General features: G+C 40.1%; 1 non-coding gene across 1 annotated transcript; it reads right to left on the reverse strand.

The window, feature by feature from the left end:
* Positions 1–18,462: 18,462 nt before the first annotated feature.
* Positions 18,463–18,566, reverse strand: LOC112296906 (U6 spliceosomal RNA). Its single transcript, XR_002973994.1, has one exon. It is a non-coding gene; the product is annotated as a U6 spliceosomal RNA (small nuclear RNA).
* Positions 18,567–20,293: the final 1,727 nt, after the last annotated feature.

Below are 20,293 nucleotides of genomic sequence, written 5' to 3' on the forward strand. Positions count from 1 at the left end.
AATTGTGCTGCTATGAACATTGGAGTGCACAGATTATTTTGGATTGGTGTTTCAGGGTTCTTAGGGTATAATCCCAGCAGTGGAATTGCTGGGTTAAAAGGCAGTTCCATTTTTAGTTTTCCGAGGAAATTCCATACAGTTTTCCACAGTGGCTGAATCAGTCTGCATTCCCTCCAACAATGTACTAGGGTTCCCTTTTCTTCTCATCCTCTCCAACATTTGTTTGTTGATTTGTTTGTGTTGACCACTCTGACTGGTGTGAGATGGTACCTCATTGTGGTTTTAATTTGCATCTCTCTCATGGCTACTGATGCTGAGCATCTTTTCATATGTCTCTGGGCCCTCTGTATGTCTTCCTTGGAGAACTGTCTGTTCAAGTCCTCTGCCCATTTTTAATTGGGTTGTTTGTCTTCCTGGAGTGGAGTTGTGTGAGTTCTTTATATATTTTGGAGATCACACCCTTGTCTGAGGTATCATTGGGAAATATGTTTTCCCATATGGTTGGTTCTCTTTTCATTTTAATGCTTTTCATTTTAATTTCGCATATGATTGGTTTTCTTTAGCCATGCAGAAACTTTTTATTTTGATGAGGTCCCATTTGTTTGTTCTTTCCTTTATGTCCTTTGCTTTAGGGGACATGTCTATGAGGATGTTGCTGTGTGGAATGTCTGAGATTTTCCTGCCAATGTTTTCCTCTAGGACTTTTATGGTGTTACGACTTATATTTAAGTCTTTTACACACCTTGAATTTATTTTTGTGTGTGGTGTAAGTTGGTTATCGAGTTTCATTTTTTTGTGTGTAGCTGTCCAGATCTCCCAAAACCATTTGTTGAAGAGGCTATTTGTGCTCCATTTTATGCTCCTGCCTCCTTTGTAAAATACTATTTGACCATAAAGACTTGGCTTTATTTCTGGGATCTCTGTTCGGCTCCATTGGTCTATGTGCCTGTTTTGATGTCAGTACCAGGCTGTTTTGATTACAGTGGCCTTGTAATACAGTTTGATATCAGATAGTGATCCCTCCTACTTTGTTCTTCTTTCTGAAAACTTCTGCAGCTATTCGGGGTCACTTATGTTTCCATATAAATTTCTGAAATGTTTGTTCTATATCTGTGAAATATGTCATGGGTACTTTAATAGGGATTGCATTGAATCTATAATTTGCTTTGGTAGTACGGCCATTTTGTTGATGTTAGTTATTCCAATCCATGAGCATGGTACATGCTTCCATTTGTTTGTGTCTTCCTTAATTTCTTCCTTCAGTTTTGTATAGTTTTCTGAGTATAGGTCTTTTACCTCCTTGGTTAGGTTTGTTCCTAAGTACTTGATTTTTCTTGTTGCTATATCAAATGGGATGTTTTCCCTGATTTCTGTTTCTGAAGTTTCATTGTTGTTGTAGAAGAATGCCTTTGATTTCTGAGTTTTGCCTTTGTATCCAGGTTTTGCCAAATTCATTTATTAGGTCGAGTAGTTTTTTGGTGGATTCTATAGGATTTTCCATGTACATTATCATGTCATCTGCAAACAGTGACAGTTTCATTTCCTCCTTTCCAATTGGGATGCCTTTTATTTCTTTTTCTTGTCTGATTGCTGTGGCTAGGACTTCCAGTGCTATGTTGAATAGGAGTGGTGGAGAGGGCATCCTTGTCTTATTCCTGATCTTAGTGGGAAGGTTCTAAGTTTTTGTCCATTGAGTATGATGTTGGCTGTAGGTTTCTCATATATGGCCTTTATTATGTTCAGGAATGCTCCCTCTATTCCCACTGTGTTGAGTGTTTTTATCATAAATGTGTACTGTAACTCATCAAGTACTTTTTCTGCATCTATTCATATGATCACGTGGTTTTTGTCTTTGCTCTTGTTTATGTGATGTATTATGTTTATTGATTTGCGAATATCGTGCCATCTTTGCATCCCTGGGAAGAATCGCACATCATCATGGTGTATGATCTTTTCAACGTATTTCTCAATGCAGTTTACCAATATTTTGTTGAGGGTTTTAGCATCTATGTTCATCAGTGATATTGGCCTGAAGTTTTCTTTCTTTGTTCTGTCTTTATCAGGTTTTGGGATTAGGATTATGGTGCCTTCATAAAAAGAGTTTGGGAGTCTTCCATTTTCTTGAATTTTTAAAAATAATCTGTGGAGAATGGGGGTTAGCTCACCCTTAAGTGATTTGTAGAATTCCCCTGTGAAACCATCTGGTCCAGGGCTTTTGTGTGTTGGGAGCTTTTTGATTACTCTTTCAATTTCATCATGTGTTATTGGTGCATTCAGACTTTCTGCTTCTTCATTGAGATTTGGAAGGTTATATTTTTCTAGAAATCTGTCTATTTCATCTAGGTTTTCACATTTTTTGGCATATAGTTCTTCATAATAATTTCTTACCATCCTTTGTATTTATTTCTGTGATATCAGTTGTAGTCTCTCTTCTTTCATTTCTGATTGTGTTTATTTGGGTCCTCTCTTTTTTTTGATGAGCCTACTCAATGGCTTGTCAATTTTTTTCATCTTTTCAAAGAACTAGCTCCTGGACTCATTGATCCTTAGAATTGTGCTTTTAGTCTATGTCATTTAATTCTGTTCTGATCTTGTTTGTTTTCTTCCTTGTACTTGCTCTGGGTTGTCTTTTTTGTTGTTCCTTGAGTTCTTGTAGTTGTAGGGTTAGGTTGTTTGTTTGTAATGCTTTTATTCTTTTTAGGTAGGTCTGTATCACTATGAACTTCCCTCTCAGGACTGCCTTTGCTGTGTCCCATAGACCTTGGATTGTTGTGAGTTCATTTTCCTTTGCTTCCAGAAACTTTTTGATTTCTTTCCTAATCTCATTCTTCACCCATTCATTGTTTAATAGCATGCTATTCAATCTTCATGTTTTTAAGTGTTTGGGTTTTTTCCTTGAAATTTGTTTCTAGTTTCAGTCCTTTGTGTCAGAGAAAATGCTTGATATGATTTCAGTTTTCTTGAACTTATTGAGGATTGTTTTGTGTCCTATCATGTAGTCTTTCTTTGAAAATGATCCATGTGCATTTGAAAAGAATGTGTATTTTGTTTCTTTCGGATGAAAGGCTCTTTATCAGGTAAGTCCATTTTATCTAGGGCATTGTTCAATGACCAAATATCTTTGTTGATCTTTTGTTTGGAAGATCTGTCCATCTTTGACAGTGGGGTGTTAAAATCCCCTAATATAATTGTATTGTTGTCAATATCTTTCTTGAAGTCCTCCAAGATTTTCTTTTTGTATTTGGGTGTTCCTATATTGGGAGCATATATATATTTACAATGTTTATGTCTTCTTGGTGGATTCTTCCTTTTAGTATTATGAAGTGATCTTCTGGGTCTCTATGACCCTTTTTTTGAAGTCTATTTTGTCTCATATGAGTATTGCTATCCTTGCTTTTTTTTTTTTTTTTCTGTGCATTTGCTTGGAAAAATTTGCTTCCAGCCCTTCACTTTCAATCTGTGTAGGTCTTCTGTCCTGAGGTGGGTCTCTTGTAGGCAGCATATGTGTGTGTCATGCTTTCTCATACATTCAGCTATTTCATGTCTTTTGATCAGAGCACTTAATTCATTTACATTTGAGGTTATTACTGATAGGTACTTATTCATTGCTCTTTTTTTGTACCTGTGTTCCTCTCTCTCTCTCTCTCTCTCTCTCTCTCTCTCTCTTTCTCTCTCTTTTCATTCCTTTCTTTAAAGTAGTCCATTTAGCATCTCCTGCAGAGCTGGTTTGGTGGAGTTGTTTTCTTTTAGACTTGTTTTGTCTGGGAAACTCTTTATTTGGCTTGTATCTTGATTGATAGCCTTGCTGGGTAAAGCAGCCTTGTTTTCAGTCTTCTGGTTCTCATTACTTGGAATATTTTTTTGCCATTCTCTTCTGGCTTGGAGTGTTTCCATTGATAAGTCAGCTACTAACCTTATCAGGGCTCCCTTGTATGTTACTTCCTGTTTCTCCCTTGCTGCCTTGAAGATTCTCTTTGTCTTGGAATTTTGCCATTTTAATTTTGATGTGTTTTGAAATGGGGCTCTTTGGGTTCCTCTTTTTTGGAACTCTCTGTGATTCCTGGATTTGTGTGATTTCTGTGATTCCTGGATTTCCTTTTTCTCTCATCAAATTAGGGAAGTTTTCCATCATTACTTTTTCAAACAGGTTTTCTATCCCTTACTCCTCCTCTTCTTCTGATATCCAGATGATACCGATATTATTACATTTCATGTTGTCCTGCATGTCGCTTAACCCCTCCTCATTCTTTCTGAGCCTCTTTTCCTTTTCGTGATCAGTCTCAGTGTTTTTTTCTACCTTGTCCTCCAGTTCGCTGATCCAATTCTCTGCTTCATCGAGCCTGCTTTTGATCCCTTCTACTGTGCTCTTCTTTTCAGTAATTGCATTCTTTATATTCTCTTGTTCCTTGTTGACGGATTGTATTTCCTTTTTCATGTTGATATAGTTTGCAGTGAGTTCATTGTAGTTTCCCTGTAGTTTTTGGTAATTCTGTGTGAGCTCATTAAGCTTCCTTATAACCATTGCTTTGAACTCAATATCTGATTGTTGACTTGCCTCTTTTTCATTTAGCATTCTTTCTGAGACTTCCTCCTTTCCTTTAATTTGGGGATTGCTGCTTTGTCTTCCCATTGTTTATGAGATTCTTCCTTTTAGCCTCTGCCTCTTATGTTGATCTTTTCTGACCCCATGGATTTATGGTGTAAACTTCTGTGGTAGAATACCTGTGAGATTCAGTGGTACAGTCTCCTTGATCTCCCAATCTTACTGATCTTGGGCTGTGTTTTATGTTGGCTCTGTGTATGTCTTTGGTTTTTCTTCTTGTTGGATCTTTCTTTGGTGGGTCTTTCCCACCAGCTGGTGATCTGAGGGTCAGTCTGTCCCCCGCCTCTTGTTTTCTGTTGTGCAGGTGTAGACAGGTTGTGTTGGAGCTGGGTCTTCCATGTGAACAAGGTTTTGAGGGTTTTCTCTTGCTCTTGTTCAGTTGTTTGTACTTCGTAATTTCTTCACTATTTAGTTGTATTTCCAGATAGGTCCCGGGTTGAGTTAGTGTGGCTTCCACTGCCTCCTTCACCTTCTTGTGTTGTTATCATTGGTGTTTCCTTTGTTGGTGGGTTTCCTCTTCCAGGACGTATCCTGGTGTTCACTGCTTCTACCTACTCTTTTTTATGGTAGGTTGTAGGGGAAAGGCAAAATGGTTTAAGAGAGGAGTGTATTATATGATATTTAAAGTACCAGCCCTTAGAGAAGAGATAGGAGTTCCTTTGGATATATATAATGTTAAACCGTGATAATTCACTCATGTTGCCACTTTTTAGAAAGGGTGGAAAGAAGTTAAGACTCTCGTTGTTTGTGTGCGGGGGAGGATTGTGAGTTCGGTCTAGAAAGTTGTGAGCTGTGGGAGGTCAGATTATGAGGTAAAGTGAGAGTAAAGGGTAGAAAATACGTGTAATGTGTGAGAGAATAGAGTTAGCCACACCAGTAATGAAGTTCAGGAAACAGTGAAGTGGCCTAAGATCTGGGAGGTGTGCTGTGTAGTATTTACAAATGTATGGAATAGCTATTATGTACAATAGTAATGGAGCAACAATCATAAGACAGAATCTATGTGATCTGGATAACTAGAATAGGGAGTATAGGTCCTATAGTAGTGTGCTAATGGAACCCAAGTGAAGTGAAAGACAGTTGATTAACAATACACTGTGAAAGAGAGAACAAGGGGATACAAATCAAACAATGCGAATTAACTGGTCAAGCGAAGAAGACTAAACAGAAAGAAGAGACATACAAAAATACTAATAAAATGAGTGACGTAAGAATAATGATATAAAATAATAATAAAAATATACAATATAAAATAAATAAATAATAAATTAATATAAAATAAAAATATAATAATAATACAAATATATAATATCTTGCAGGTTCTCTGGAGTAGCAAAGTGATATTTGTTTCACTGTCTCAGCTGTTGGTATGCCCCCTCTTTGCGTCCAACTTAGGTCTTTTCACAGTTCCAGGTTTTATTGTCTCACCTGTGGGATATTAAAAAATAAAATAAGAAGATGGAAGGAAGAAGAGATATAAAGGGAGAGAAAGAAGGAGTATAACAAGAAAGAAGGAAAGAGAGGAAGAAGGGTTAAAAGAAAGGAAAAATAATAATAATAAAGAATTCCTTTAAAAAACAAAACAAAAAAACAAGCCTGCTGCTACTATAAAGGACAAGGACAAAATCGAGGGGGAGGGTAGAGGTGGGGGAGGGAGGTGGGACTGGCTGGGGTGGGGTGGAGGGATGGGGAGAAAATGCAGACAATTGTAACTGAATAAAAATAAATTAATTAATTAAAAAACAATACAAACAAACAAAAACGCCTGCTGGTTTCAAACTGGACAAGCCAGTTTTGCTGGTCTTTTTGGCTGAGGCCAACTCAGGCAGCCTAGCCCAGCTTCTCTCTGTCCCAACCAGCACTCCAGCAACCGGCCCAGCTTTACAGCAGCCCCGGACCCATGGGTTCAGGCACTCACACTCTTCTGGGCTATGGCTGTGCACTAGTGGCTTTCCTTGATTGGCACTCTCTCAGGTGCCTGTGGTCTCAGCCCGCCCCCCAGGTGTGCACTCTCCCCACTCCCCGTTTTTCGGATTTGGGCTTGATGCCCCCCACAGCCCTGTGGGAGTGCCCAGTGGGCAGCCAGTTGGAGAGGAGACTGGAGCTGCTGCTGCAGGAGAATTCCCCTAAGTGCCCCCGAGGGTCTTTTTCTTTTTGAGAAAAATCCTCCTGCTCAATCTTGCCGCTCCATACAAGGAAGGGCCTGTCCTCTCACACAGCCCACCTCTCCCGCTAGACCAGGGACTGTCTGGGTCACGGCCCCACACAGCCCAACTCTCAACCCAGCCGGCACCCACAATCTCCTTGTGTTTACCACTTCGTCCTTCTTCCCCTCCCTGCGACTTTAAGCAACCAGGTCTCTCTCTGTGCTGCTCAAGCCTTGTTTGGCAGGGGAGGGAGCCAGTAGCTCTCTTGCAGGAGTTCTGTGGCAGGCCCTGCAGGCGAGGGCCTGGGGCTGCAGTTGCCCTGGTCCCCACGCTGGTCCCAGGGATCTTTTTGTCCTGAAACAATCCCCTTACCGTCTGTTTTTTCAGTGTCCTCTATACTTACTGATCTTCTATCTTCATAAATGCTGGGGTACTGTTGGCTATTCACTTTGTTCCTCAGTAGATCAGGTAGGTATTTCACCCGTGTGCAGGGGGAAGTGGACTTTGCTCCCACCTATCTTGCCACCATCTTTCCTCCTCCATGCCCTTATTTTTTAGATATGTCTTTTTTGGACAGAAATTAGCTAAATTTTGGACTTTAAAGTGCAACAAAGATTCTGTTTTTAAACTCACAAGTTTTTGTCCTGTCACAATTATTGTGATTAAGGATATATAAGGAGTTATTTACATCACTTTATTATGGGATTTTTCTCTTTTCTGACTTTTTATATGCTTTTTCCCCCTTGAATGATTTTATTTTTATTTTCTATAGCTTAATTTTATTTATTTATTTTAATTATTTTATTCTTGTTCAAGTACAGTTGTCTGCAATTACCACCCACCACTCTCCCCACCCCAGCCATCTCCACTTCCCTCCCCTGCTTGCAACCCCCCGTGGTTTTGTCCATGTGTTCTTTATAGTTGTTCCTGAAAACCCTTCCCCCTCTTTCCCCCATTATCACCCCCCACCTCCCCTCTGGTTACTGTCAGATTGTTCTTAATTTCAATGCCTCTGGTTATATTTTGCTTGCTTGTTTCTTTTGTTGATTAGGTTCCATTTAAGGTGACATCATATGGTATTTGTCCCTCACCACCTAGCTTCTCACAGTTAGCATAATTTGCTCCAGTTCCATCCATGCTGTGGCAAAGGTAAAGAGCTCCTTCTTTCTTTCTGCTCCACAGTTTTCCATTGTGTAAATGTACCATAGTTTTTTGATCCACCCATTTGCTGATGGGCACTTAGGTTGCTTCCAGTACTTGGCTGTTGTAAATTCTGCTGCTATGAACATTAGGGTGCATAGGTTCTTTTGGATTGCTGTTTCAGGGTTTTTAGGGTATAATCCAAGCAATGAAATTGCCGGGAGAAAACGAGTTTCATTTTTAGTTTTCTGAGGAAATTCCGTACTGTTTACCACAGTGGCTGCACCAATCTGCACTCCCACCAACAGTGCACTAGGGTTCCCTTTTTCAATACATCCTCTCCAACACTTGTTGTTTGTTGATTTGTTTATAATGGCCATTCTCACCAGTATTAAGTGATATCTCATTGTGGTTTTAATTTGCATCTCTCTGATGGCTCGAGCAACTGAGCATCCTTTCATATGTCTCTGGGCCCTCTGTATGTCTTCCTTGGAGAAGTATCTGTTCAAGTCCTTTACCCATTTTTTAATTAGGTTGTTTGTCTTCCGGAGTGGAGTTGTGTGAGTTCATTACGTATTCTGGAGATGAAAACCTTGTCTGAGGTATGATTGGCAAACATGTTTTCCCATATAGTTGCTTCTCTTTTAATTTTCATGCTGTTTTCTTTAGGCATGAAGAAGCTTTTTATTTTGATTAGGTCCCATTTGTTTGTTCTTTCTCTTAGTTCCCTTGCTCTTGGGGACATATCAGTGAAAATATTTGTACGTAGAATGTCTGGGATTTTCTTGCCTATGTTTTCCTCTAGGACTTTTCTGGTTTCACAACTTCTATTTCAGTCTTTTATCCACCTTGAATTTATTTTAGTGTATGGTGTAAGTTGGTGATCGAGTTTCATGTTTTTGCACATAGCTGTCCAGACCTCCCAACACCATTATTTAAAGAGGTTATTTTTACTCCATTTTATGCTTTTGCTCACTTTGTCAAATATTAATTGACCATAGAGACTTGGGTTTATTTCTGAGCTCTCTATTCTGTTCCATTGGGCTATATGCCTGTTTTTATGCCAGTACCAGGCTGTTTGATTACAGTGGCCTTGTAATACCATTTGATATCAGGTATTGTTATTCTTCCTACTTTGTTCTTCCTTCTCAAAATTGCTGCAGCTATTCAGGGGTTGTTTTTGATTCCACATAAATTTCTCAAATGTTTGTTCTACATGTGTGAAATATGTCATGGGTACTCTACTAGAGATTGCATTGAATCTATAAATTGCTCTGGGTAGTATGGACATTTTGATGATGTTAATTTTTCCTATCCATGAGCAAGGTATATGCTTCCATGTGTTTGTGTCTTCTTTAATTTCTTTCTTCAGTGTGGTGCAGTTTTCTGAGTACAGGTCTCTTACCACCTTGGTTAGGTTTATTCCTAGGTACTTTATTTTCTTCTTGCTATATCAATTGGGATTCTTTCCCCTAATTTCTGTTTCTGATATTTCATTGTTGGTTTATAAAAATGCCTTTGATTTCTGAATATTGAGTTTGTATCCAGGTGTTTTGCCAAATTCACTTATTAGGTCAAGTGGTTCATTGTTGGAGTCTATAGCATTTTCCCCATACACTATTATGTCATCTGCAAACAATGACAGTTTTGCTTCCTACTTTTCAATCTGGATGACTTTCATTTCTTTTGCATGTCTGATTCCTGTGGCTAGGACTTTCAATACTATGTTGAATAGGAGTGGTGAAAGCGGGCATCCTTGTCTTGTTCCTGATCTTAGTGGGAAAGCTCTAAGTTTTTGTCCATTGAGTATGATGTTGGCTGTAGGTCTCCCATATATGGCCTTCCTTATGTTGAGAAATGCTCCCTCTGTTCCCACATTGATGAATATTTTTATCATTAGTGGGTGCTGTACCTTATCAAATGTGTTTTCAGCATCTATTGCTATGATCACGTGATTTTTGTCTTTCATTTTCTTTATGTGATCTACTATGTTTATTGATTTGTGAATATTGTGTCATCCTTGCCTCCCAGGGATGAACCCCACTTGATCATGGTGTATAATCTCTTTAACATATTGTTGGATGTGGTTTGCCAATATTTTGTTGATTATTTTAGCATCTGTGTTCATCAGTGATAATGGCCTGAAGTTTCTTTTTTTGTTCTGTCTTTATCTGGTTTTGGGATTAATATACTGCTGGCTTCCTAAAAAGAGTTTGGGAGTCTTCTGTCTTCTTGGATTTTTTTTGGAATAGTCTCTGAAGGATAGAGGTTAGCTCTTCCTTAAATGCTTTTTAGCATTCTCCTGTGAAACCATCTGGTCTAGTGCTTTTGGGTGTCAGGAGTGTTTTGATTACTGCTTCAATTTTGCCAGCTCCTATTAGCCTGTTTAGGCTTTCTGCTTCTTCTTCACTCAGTTTTGGAAGATTATATTTTTCTAGAAATTTGTCCATTTCACCTATATTTTCAAATTTCTTGGCATACAGTTCTTCTTACAATCCTTTTGTATTTCTTTGGTAGTAATTTCTTATAATCCTTTGTATTTCTGTGGTATCAGTTGTAATCTCTCCTCTTTCATTTCTGATTGTGTTTATTTGGGTCCTCTCTCTTTTTTTCTTGATGAATCTGCTTAAAGGCTTGTCCATTTTGTTTATCTTTTCAAAGAACCAGCTCCTGGTTTTATTGATCCTTAGCATTGTGCTTTTAGTCTCTATGCTGTTTAATTCTGCTCTGATCTTGTTCGTTTCCATCCTTCTACCTGCTCTGGGTTGCCTTTGTTGTTGTTCCTCAAATTCTTGTAGGTGTAAGGTTATGTTCTTTATTTGAAATTTTCCTGTCTTTTTTCTTTAATTTTTATTGTTATTCAATTACAGTTGTATGCCTTTTCTCCCCATCCCTCCACCCCATCCCAGGTGAACCCACCTCCCTCCCCCACCTCCACCCTCCCCCTTGGTTTTGTCCATGTGTCCTTTATAGTAGTTCCTGTAATCCCCTCTTCCCACTGTCCACGCCACCCCCCCCCCAGCTATTGTTAGATTGTTCTAACCCTTTTTTTCATTAGGCATGTATTGCTATGAACTTCCCTGTGAGGACTACATTCACTGTGTCCCATAAGATTTGGATTGCTGTGAGTTCATTTTCATTTGTTTCTAGAAACTTTTTGATTTCTTCCTTAATCTCATTTTTGACTCATTCATTGTTTAATAGCATGCTATTCAGTCTACATGAGTTTGAGTGATTTTGAGATTTTTCCTTGAGGTCTGTTTCTATGTTCAGTCCCTTGTGGTCAGAGAAACTGTTTGATATAGTTTCATTTTTCTTGAATTTGTTGAGGCTTATTTTCTGTGCTATCATCTGGTCTATCTTTGCAAATGTTCCATGTGCATTTCAAAAGAATGTGTATTTTGCTTCTTTGAGATGAAAGGCTCTATATATGTCAGTGAAGTCCATTTGATCTAGGACATTGTTCAGTGCCACAATATCTTTGTTGATGTTTTGTTTGGAACATGTATCCATTTTTGACACTGGGGATTAAAATCCTTTAGTATAATTGTGTTGCTGTCAATATCTTTCTTGAAGTCCTCAACATTTTCCTTATGTATTTGGGTGCTCCTATGTTGGGTGCATATATATTTACAATGTTTATATCTTCTTGGTGGATTCTTCCCTTGAGTGTTATTATAAAGTGACCTTCTGGGTCTCTTTTTTTGAAGTGTAGATTGTCTGATATGTGAATTGCTACTCTGGCTTTTTTTCCCTCTCCATTTGCTTGAAATATTTGTTTCTAGCCCTTCACTTTCAGTCTGTGTAGGTCTTTTATTCTGAGATGGGTCTCTTGTAGACAACATATGAGTGGGTCATGATTTCTTATCCATTCAGCAACTCTGTGTCTTTTGATTGGGGCATTTAACCCATTTACATTTAAGGTTATTACTGATAGGTACTTATTCATTATTCATTGCCATTTTTTTTCATACCTGTTTTCCACTTTATCTCTCACTGTCCTTTTTTTTTTTTTTTTTTCCTTTTCTTAGAGCAGACCCTTTATCATCTGTTGCAGAACTGGTTTAGAGGAGGTGTATTTTTCGAGGCTTCTTTTTTTCTAGGAAACTCCTTATTTGGCCTTCCATTTTAATTGATAGCTTTGATGGATAGAGTAGTCCTCTTTGCAGGCCTTTCGTTTTCATTACTGGGAATATTTTTTGCCATTCTCTTCTGGCTTGGAGTGTTTCCATTGAGAAGTCAGCTGCTAGTGTTATCGATGCTTCCTTGTATGTTACTTCCTGTTTTTCCTTGCTGACTTTAAGATTCTCTTTAAGATGTCTTGCAAGTTTGCCATGATGTGTCTTAAAGTGTCTTTTAATGATGATGTGTCTTGCAGTGGGCCTCTTTGGGTTCCTCTTGCTTGGGACTCTCTGTGTTTGCTGGATTTGGGTGACTTTTTCTCTCATCAGATTAGGGAAATTTTCCATCATTAATTTTTCAAACAGGTTTTCTATCCCTTGTTCTTCTTCTCCTTCTGGTATTCCTATTATATGGATATTGTTACGTTTCATGTTGTCCTGCATTTCCCTTAATCCCTCTTCATTCTTTCTGACCCTCTTTTCCTTTTCTTGCTCTTTCTGTGTGTGTTTTTTTTTTTCTACCTTGTCCTCCAGGTCACTGATTTGATCCTCTGCTTCATCAAGTCTGCTTTTGATTCATTCTACTGTGTTCTTCAGTTCAGAAATTGTATTCCTCATTTCTTCTTGGCCGTTGTTGATAGTTTCTATTTCCTTTTTCATGTTGATGTAGTTTGCAGTGAGTTCATTGTAGTTTCCCTGTAGTTTTTTGGTAATTCTCTGTGAGCTCATTGAGTTTCCTGATAACCATTGCTTTGAACTCAATATCTGATAGTTATCTTGCTTCTATTTCAGTTAGCATTCTTTCTGAGGCTTCCTCCTTTCCTTTCATTTTGATTTGTTTCTTTGTCTTCCCATTGTTTGCGAGACTCTTCTTGTTAGCCTCTGCTTCTCAAATTGATCTGTTCTGACTCCCTAGGTTTATAGTGTGAACTTCTATGGTAGGAGACCTGTGAGATTCAGTAATGCAGTCTCCTTGATCTCCTAAACTTCCTGCTCTTGGGTTATCATTTATTTTGGCTCACTATATGTCTTTGGGTTTTGATTGTTTTGGGGTCTTTCTTTGGTAAGCCCTCCCTCTAGCTGTTCATCTGAGGGTCACTTCACCCACCCCATCTTGTATGCTGTTGTAAAGGTCCTGACAGGTTGTGTTGAAGCTCGTTCTTCTGTCTGTCCAACATTTTAAGGTTTCTCTCTTGCTATTGTCCAATTGTTTTCTGGGTAATTCCTCCAATATTTAGTTGTAATTCCTCCACTATTTAGTTGTAATTCCAGATCCGTCCTAGGTGGAGGTTAGTGTGGCTTCACTCACTCCTTTACCTTCTTCCATTATTATCAGTTGGTGGTTCCTTTTTGGTGGGTTCTCTCTTCCTGCAGGTATACTGGTGTTCATAGCCCCCACCTATTCTGTTCTGTGATCAGTTGGAGGGGGAAGGCATAATGGATTAAGACAGCGGGAGTGTATTGTATGGGATTTAAAGTACTAACCTGTAGAGAAGAGATGGGAGATCCTTTGAATATGTGTAGTGTTAACCGTGATGTTTCACCCAACTATCCATTATTTAGAATGGCTGGAAAAAAGATAAGACTCTTGTTAGAAGGGGGAAGGATCGTGAGTTGTGTTCAGAAAACAGTTTGTGGGAGGTCAGAGTATGACATATAGTGAGAATAGAGGATAGAAAATTGGTGTAGTGTGTGAGAGAATAGAGTTAACCACAACAGAAATAAATTTCTGGAAGACCGTGAAATGGGCTAAGATCTGGGTGCTGTGTATTATTTACAATTGTATGGAACAGCAATTATTTACAATAGTAATGGAGCAACAATCATATCACCGAATATATGTGATCTGAATGACAAGAATAGGAAGTACATGACCTAGAATAGTGTACTATTGAAATACAAATGAAGTGAAAGAAGGAAAATTAAAAATACACTATGAAAGTGAGAACAAGGAAAACCAAACAATGTAATTAAACAACAAGATGAAGAAAACTAAATAAAAAGAAGAGAAATAAAAAAATACTAATAAAATAAAAGAAGTAAAAATAATTAAAATAATAATACAAATAAAGATAACTTGCAAGTTCTCTGGAATAGCAAAGTGAAATTTGTCTCAGTTTCTCAGTTACTGTTATGATCCTTCTTCGGGTCTGACTCTGATCCTTTCACAGCTCCAGGTTTTATTGTCTCACTTGTGGGAAAAAATAAAAATTAAAACATAGTAAAAAATAGTAAAAATAAAATTAAAAAATGGAAAAAAAGAAGAAAAGCCTACTGCTGGTTTGTTGGTTTTAAACTGGCCAAGTGAGTTCTGCTGTTCTTCTGGCTGCAGCAGGCTGAGGGGGGTTGCGTTTCGCTTTTCTCCCTTCCTGTGAGTTTGCGAGGATGGGGCCCAGGTCTTCAGAGTTGCCTAGCCTCTAGCCCAGCTGCTCAGTTCACTGTCAGGCCCCCAGTGCTCCTCTTCACCAGGCCTACACCTTCAGTCCATCAGTTGTGCTGTACTTGAGGTGCACCAATTAGGGTCAACACACACACCACCTTCTTGCTCTTTGCTTTCTTAGCTGCTAGGGAGTCTCAGAGTCTCTTCAGGGTAGTTTGGGTTAAATCTTTCTGGGTACTGCTAACTCTCTGAGCCCTGCTTCTCTCCTTTGAGGGGGGCGCCTCCCCCTTCCTCTTAGTGAACCAGTCCTGCACCACAGGGCGAGAGAGCCACTGTGGCTGCTGAGGTGGGTGGGGTTGTGCGCCTCTGGAGCAGTGTTCATGGATGTTCACTGTTGGGGTGGTGGTCACAGGCACACAGCTTCTGCTCCTGCAGCAGCACAGCAGTGGGGCTGCAGGGTCAGGAGCACGGCTATGGGGCCCTGGGCGTGGGCAGGTGCCTTCTATTGCTGCCAGCAGGGGGAAGGCAAAGGCACAGCACCGGCTGTGGCATCGGGGGTGAGCCCATGGCCAAAGCTGTGGTGCTGCAGGGGTGCAGCCGGGGAGGCTGGTGGGGGGGAAGGGGCAGCCGCCATGGGAGAATTCCCTAAATACCCACAGAGAGCCTCCTTTTTTTTTTTCTCTGAACATATTCCTCCTATTCAATATGCCTCTCCAAACAAGCATGCGGCCTCTCTCACAGCCCAACTTTCTAACCAGACCAGACACTATCCAGGTCAGGGTCTGTCACACCCCAACTCCCCTCCCTTCTCCAGGTGTCACCCAGCTCCCCAGTCTCTCTGGTAATGACCCCACTGGCATCCACAGTCTCAGCAGGTGGATACCACCACTGGGCGTTTTCCACTTCATCTTTATTCCCCACAGCCACTTCAAGCATCCAGGTCCATTCTGGTGCCCCTCTATCCTCCCTGTTTGGCAGGGGAGGGAGCCATTGACCTGGCTTTCTTCCAAGAATCCTGCAGCAGGCTGGGCAGGTGCCGGGCCTGGGGCTGCAGCCACCCTAGTTCTCATGCTGGTCCCAGGGACCTTATCATCCCAAAGCAATCTCCTTACCCTCTGATTTTTCAATGTCCTCTACAATTTTTTGGTTTCCCACCTTCATATATGCTGGGATACAATTGGCTGTTCAGTCTGTTCCTCAGAAGATCAGCTAGGTGTTCCACCTGTGCGCAGGGGGAAATGGACACTGCTCCCACCTATCTCGCCACCATCTTAGTTCTCTGTCCACCCCCCTTGACTTCTTATTAGTTAATGTTTTAAATCCTAACACAAGGATATGTTTATTTATTTTAGAATTTCAGAGAGAGAAAAAGGAACATTGATGTAAGAGAGAAACATTAATCAATTGACTCCTTTACGTGTCCCGACCAGGGTTTGAACCCACAACGTACGTATTTGCCCTGACCAAGAAATGAACCCACAACCTTTCCATGTATATGATGATGCTCCAACCAACTGTGCCACCTGGCAAGGGTATTCAATTTTTTAATTCATTTTCTCCTACTAGTTTTTTCGGTTTGTTATGGGTTTTGCTTTTACTTAAAATGGCTAAAGTTTTCATTCATTCTACCCTTCATTAAAAAAACTCAAGAGCATAACAGCATAATCAATAAAATATATTTACAACAACAATAAAAAAAAACAATTCAAGAGCTTAAAAAGCTTTAACCAAGCCATGCCTCTCTAACTTTGTTTTATACCCCCCAAATCATTCATTATCCTCATCATAGTTTTTTTTTCTTTTCTTGGTATTCTTTTTATATATATATATTTATTGATTATGCTATTACAGTTGTCCCATTTCCGCCCCTTCACTGAACTCCATCCTGCCCACCCCCTCCCTCCCACATTCCCCCCCTATAGTTCATGTCCATGGGTCATACTTATAAGTTCTTTGGCTTCTACATTTCCTACACTATTCTTACCCTCCCCCTGTCTATTTTCCACCTATCATTTATGCTACTTATTCTCTGTACCTTTCCCCCCACTCCCCCTCCCACTCTCCTGTTGATAACCCTCCGTGTGATCTCCATTTCTGTGGTTCTGTTTCTGTTCTAGTTGTTTGCTTAGTTTGCGTTTGTTTTGGTTTTAGGTGTGGTTGTTAATAACTGTGAGTTTGCTGTCATTTTTACTGTTCATATTTTTTATCTTCTTTTTCTTAGATAAGTCCCTTTAACATTTCATATAATAAGGGCTTGGTGATGATGAACTTCTTTAACTTGACCTTATCTGAGAAGCACTTTATCTTCCCTTCCATTCTAAATGATAGCTTTGCTGGATACAGTAATCTTGGATGTAGGTCCTTGCCTTTCATGACTTGGGATACTTCTTTCCAGTCCCTTCTTGCCTGTAAGGTCTCTTTTGAGAAATCAGCTGACAGTCTTATGGGAACCCCTTTGTAGGTAACGGCGTCCTTTTCTCTTGCTGCTTCTAAGATTCTCTCCTTCTGTTTCATCTTGCGTAATGTAATTATGATGTGCCTTGGTGTGTTCCTCCTTGGGTCCAGCTTCTTTGGGACTCTCTGAGCTTCCTGGACTTCCTGGAAGTCTATTTCCTTTGCCAGACTGGGGAAGTTCTCCTTCATTATTTGTTCAAATAAGTTTTCAATTTTTGTTCTTCCTCTTCTCCTTCTGGCACCCCTATAATTTGGATATTGGAACGTTTCAAGATGTGCTGGAGGTTCCTAAACCTCTCCTCATTTTCCCGAATTCTTGTTTCTTCATTCTTTTCTGGTTGGATGTTTCTTTCTTCCTTCTGGTCCACACTGTTGATTTGAGTCCCAGTTTCCTTCGCATCACTCTTGGTTCCCTGTACATTTTCCTTTGTCTCTCTTGGCATAGCCTTCATTTTTTCATCTAGTTTTTGACCAAATTCAACCAATTCTGTGAGCTTCTTGATTACCAGTGTTTTGAACTGTGCATCTGATAGGTTGGCTATCTGTTTGCTGCTTAGTTGAATTATTTCTGGAGCTTTGAAGTGTTCTGTTATTTGGGACATTTTTTTTTTTTTTTTGTCTTGGCGTGTCTGTTACCTAAAGGGATGGAGCCTTAGGTGTTCCCCCTGGAGGAGGTAACTCTAGTCGCTGCGCTGTGAGGCTGTATGTGGGGGAGGGGCCGAGAGGGAGCAATGGCGCCCCCTCCACTCTCTACCGGATTTTAAGTCACTCCCTCCACTACCCACAATCAAACTGGGCCCCTCTGGTGCTGGTTCCCGAGTAGGTGGGCTTGTGCACACTCTAGGCCCCTGTGGGTCTCTCCAAGGACCTCTCCTGTGAGGCTGGGAGTCTCTCCTGCTGCCACCCCAACCCCCATGGGCGTTTTCACTCAGAGGTTTGAGGCTTTATTTCCCCGTGCTGGAGCCCTGAGTTGTGTGGTCTGCTTTGCTCCCCGCCTTTTGTCCAGGTTTATCTATGTGAGAATGTGGGGTCGCGGGGTCTGCTACCCGCCGCACTGCCTGCCCCGTTCTCCGCCACTCTGAGTCCGGCCCTCTCGGTTTATCTGTGTGCGAATGTGGGTCCGCAGGGTCTGCTAGTGGTCAGACTGCTTGACCCTTTGGTCCCACACTCTGCCAGTCTCAGTCCCACCATGGCCACGAGAGTCCTCTCAGCCCTGGTGCCCGTCTCCGCCCCTCCTACAGGTCTGGATGTATGTTTCTTTTTTATCTACTTAGTGTCAGACTTCCTTGCCGTTCGATTTTCTGTCAGTTCTGGTTTTGCGAGGAGGTGCAGTGTGTCTACCTATGCCGCCATCTTGGTTCTCCCATCATTGTTTTTTATAACCAATAATTATGTACATCTACTCACATGTTTACTAATATCTTTGCTCACCATTCTTTTTTCCACAACAGTGCTTCCTTGCAGAAGTACATACTTTAGTATTTCTTTCAACAAGGACTCCTGAGTTCTTGATTCTCTCAGTTCATTCCTACAAATGTTTTTATTGTCCTCACTCTGTGTGTGTGTGTGTGTGTGTGTGTTAATCAGTCAAGGATGTGAGGGCAATAGGGAACTTCACAAAATATGGAACACTTCACAAATTTGCATGTTATCCTTGCTCAGAAGCATGCTAATCTCTTTATCATCCCAATTTTACTATGAGGTCTGTCTGGGAAAAGTCCAGCCATTGTTAATATAATGACAAGTGTTTGTGTGACATCGATGTAACCTGGCAGCCAAGAAGAGTGGACTGGAATGTGCCTGTGTGAACAATGACAACTTCACTGTACTAGTCAGTGGGGTTGGTAGACGGTCTTGAATGAACATGTGTACTGTGTGGCCATGTCAAACAAAATGGCTGAGTGAGTAGAGCAACGAATCTACATCAAATTTTGCATTAAGCTTGAACATTCCTCTGCAGAAACTATTCAGAAGATTCAGAAGGCCACAGCTATGGGCAACTGGTGATCAGAAGCTTCATCACAATAATGCACCCAGTCCTGCATCACATCTCATGCAGAATTTTTTGGCCAAACATCAAATCACCCAGGTGACTCAACCTCTCTGCAGCCCAGAATTGGTGCCCTATGACTTCTGACTTTTCCCAAAACTGAAATCACCTTTGAAGGAAGAGATTTCAGACCATCAATGAAATTCAGGAAAATACCGTGGGGCAGCTGATGGCGATTGGGAGAACTGTGTGAGGTCCCTAGGTGCCTACTTTGAAGGGGACTGAGACATCATTGTCCCATGTACAGTGTTTTTTTTATCTTGTAGCTTCTTCAATAAATGTCTCTATTTTCATATTATGTGGCTGGAAACCTTCTGGACAGACCTTATACAGGCAGGCACTGCCTAAGCAATCACTTTGCCCTCACTCTTGAATAATAATGTAGCTGAGTTTAGAAATCTAGGTTGACAGATATTTTCCCTTTGAATTTTGAAGATATTATTTACCTGTTTTCTGTCCTATGTGTTGTAATTTTAAAGTCTGCTGTCTATCTCACGGTTGTTCCTTTGAAGATAATCATTGTTGTTCCTTTGGAGGTAATCTGTCTTTTCCCTCTGGCAGTTTTCAATATTTTTCTCTTTATTTTTTCTGTTTGGCAGTTTGACTAATAGGTCTCGATATAGATTTAATTTTATTTTATTTGACACCACTACTTTTAAAATCTTTTGTCAACTCTGAGAAATACTCAGCCATTTTATCTTTAAATATTGTCTTTCTCCCATTTTCTATATTTTCCTTCTAGAACTCCTGTAGATTAAGGTTGGATCTTTCATTCTATTCTTCATGTCTTTTAGCCTGTCATATTTCCCATATCTATTTGTTCTAAACTCTGGGTAGTTTTCTTAAATCTATCCCCCAGCTAAATGATTCTCAGTATTCTAATCTTGCTTGCAATTGTGTCTACTGACTCTCACTCATGGTTGATAATTTATTCTTGTCATTTTTTATTGCAATATCTTTTTAAATGGAGCTTTAAAAAATTCTGTGAAAACTTCTTGCGGTCTGTGTTGAGGAAGCATTCCTGCGAACATTTTTTCTTTGTTTCTGCCACAAGCCTCAGAGTAAATGTTCCCTGGATATGCAGGCAAATTAAAACCTAAAAACCACATGACTTACAGGTCTGTGCTATTATTCTCTGTGGAACTATTTTCTTCCATCTAGGACTTAGACAGAGACAGATGAACTTTCTTGTTCTTCCACAGATTCAGTTTTTTCTAGTTTCACCTTTTATGGACAGTACAGCCTTCCAGAGGAACTGTTTTATGGAACCCTTGGGCACAAGACCTCATCTCCTGTCCCTGTGGTCCTTAAAATGTGAAACTCCCTTCCTAGGGCAAACACAACTTCCACTCACAAGACTATAACTCTGATTTTCCATTTTCTCTCATTTCTGGTATC

Source organism: Desmodus rotundus, chromosome X (assembly GCF_022682495.2).
Source record: "Desmodus rotundus isolate HL8 chromosome X, HLdesRot8A.1, whole genome shotgun sequence".
Classification (NCBI taxonomy): domain Eukaryota; kingdom Metazoa; phylum Chordata; class Mammalia; order Chiroptera; family Phyllostomidae; genus Desmodus; species Desmodus rotundus.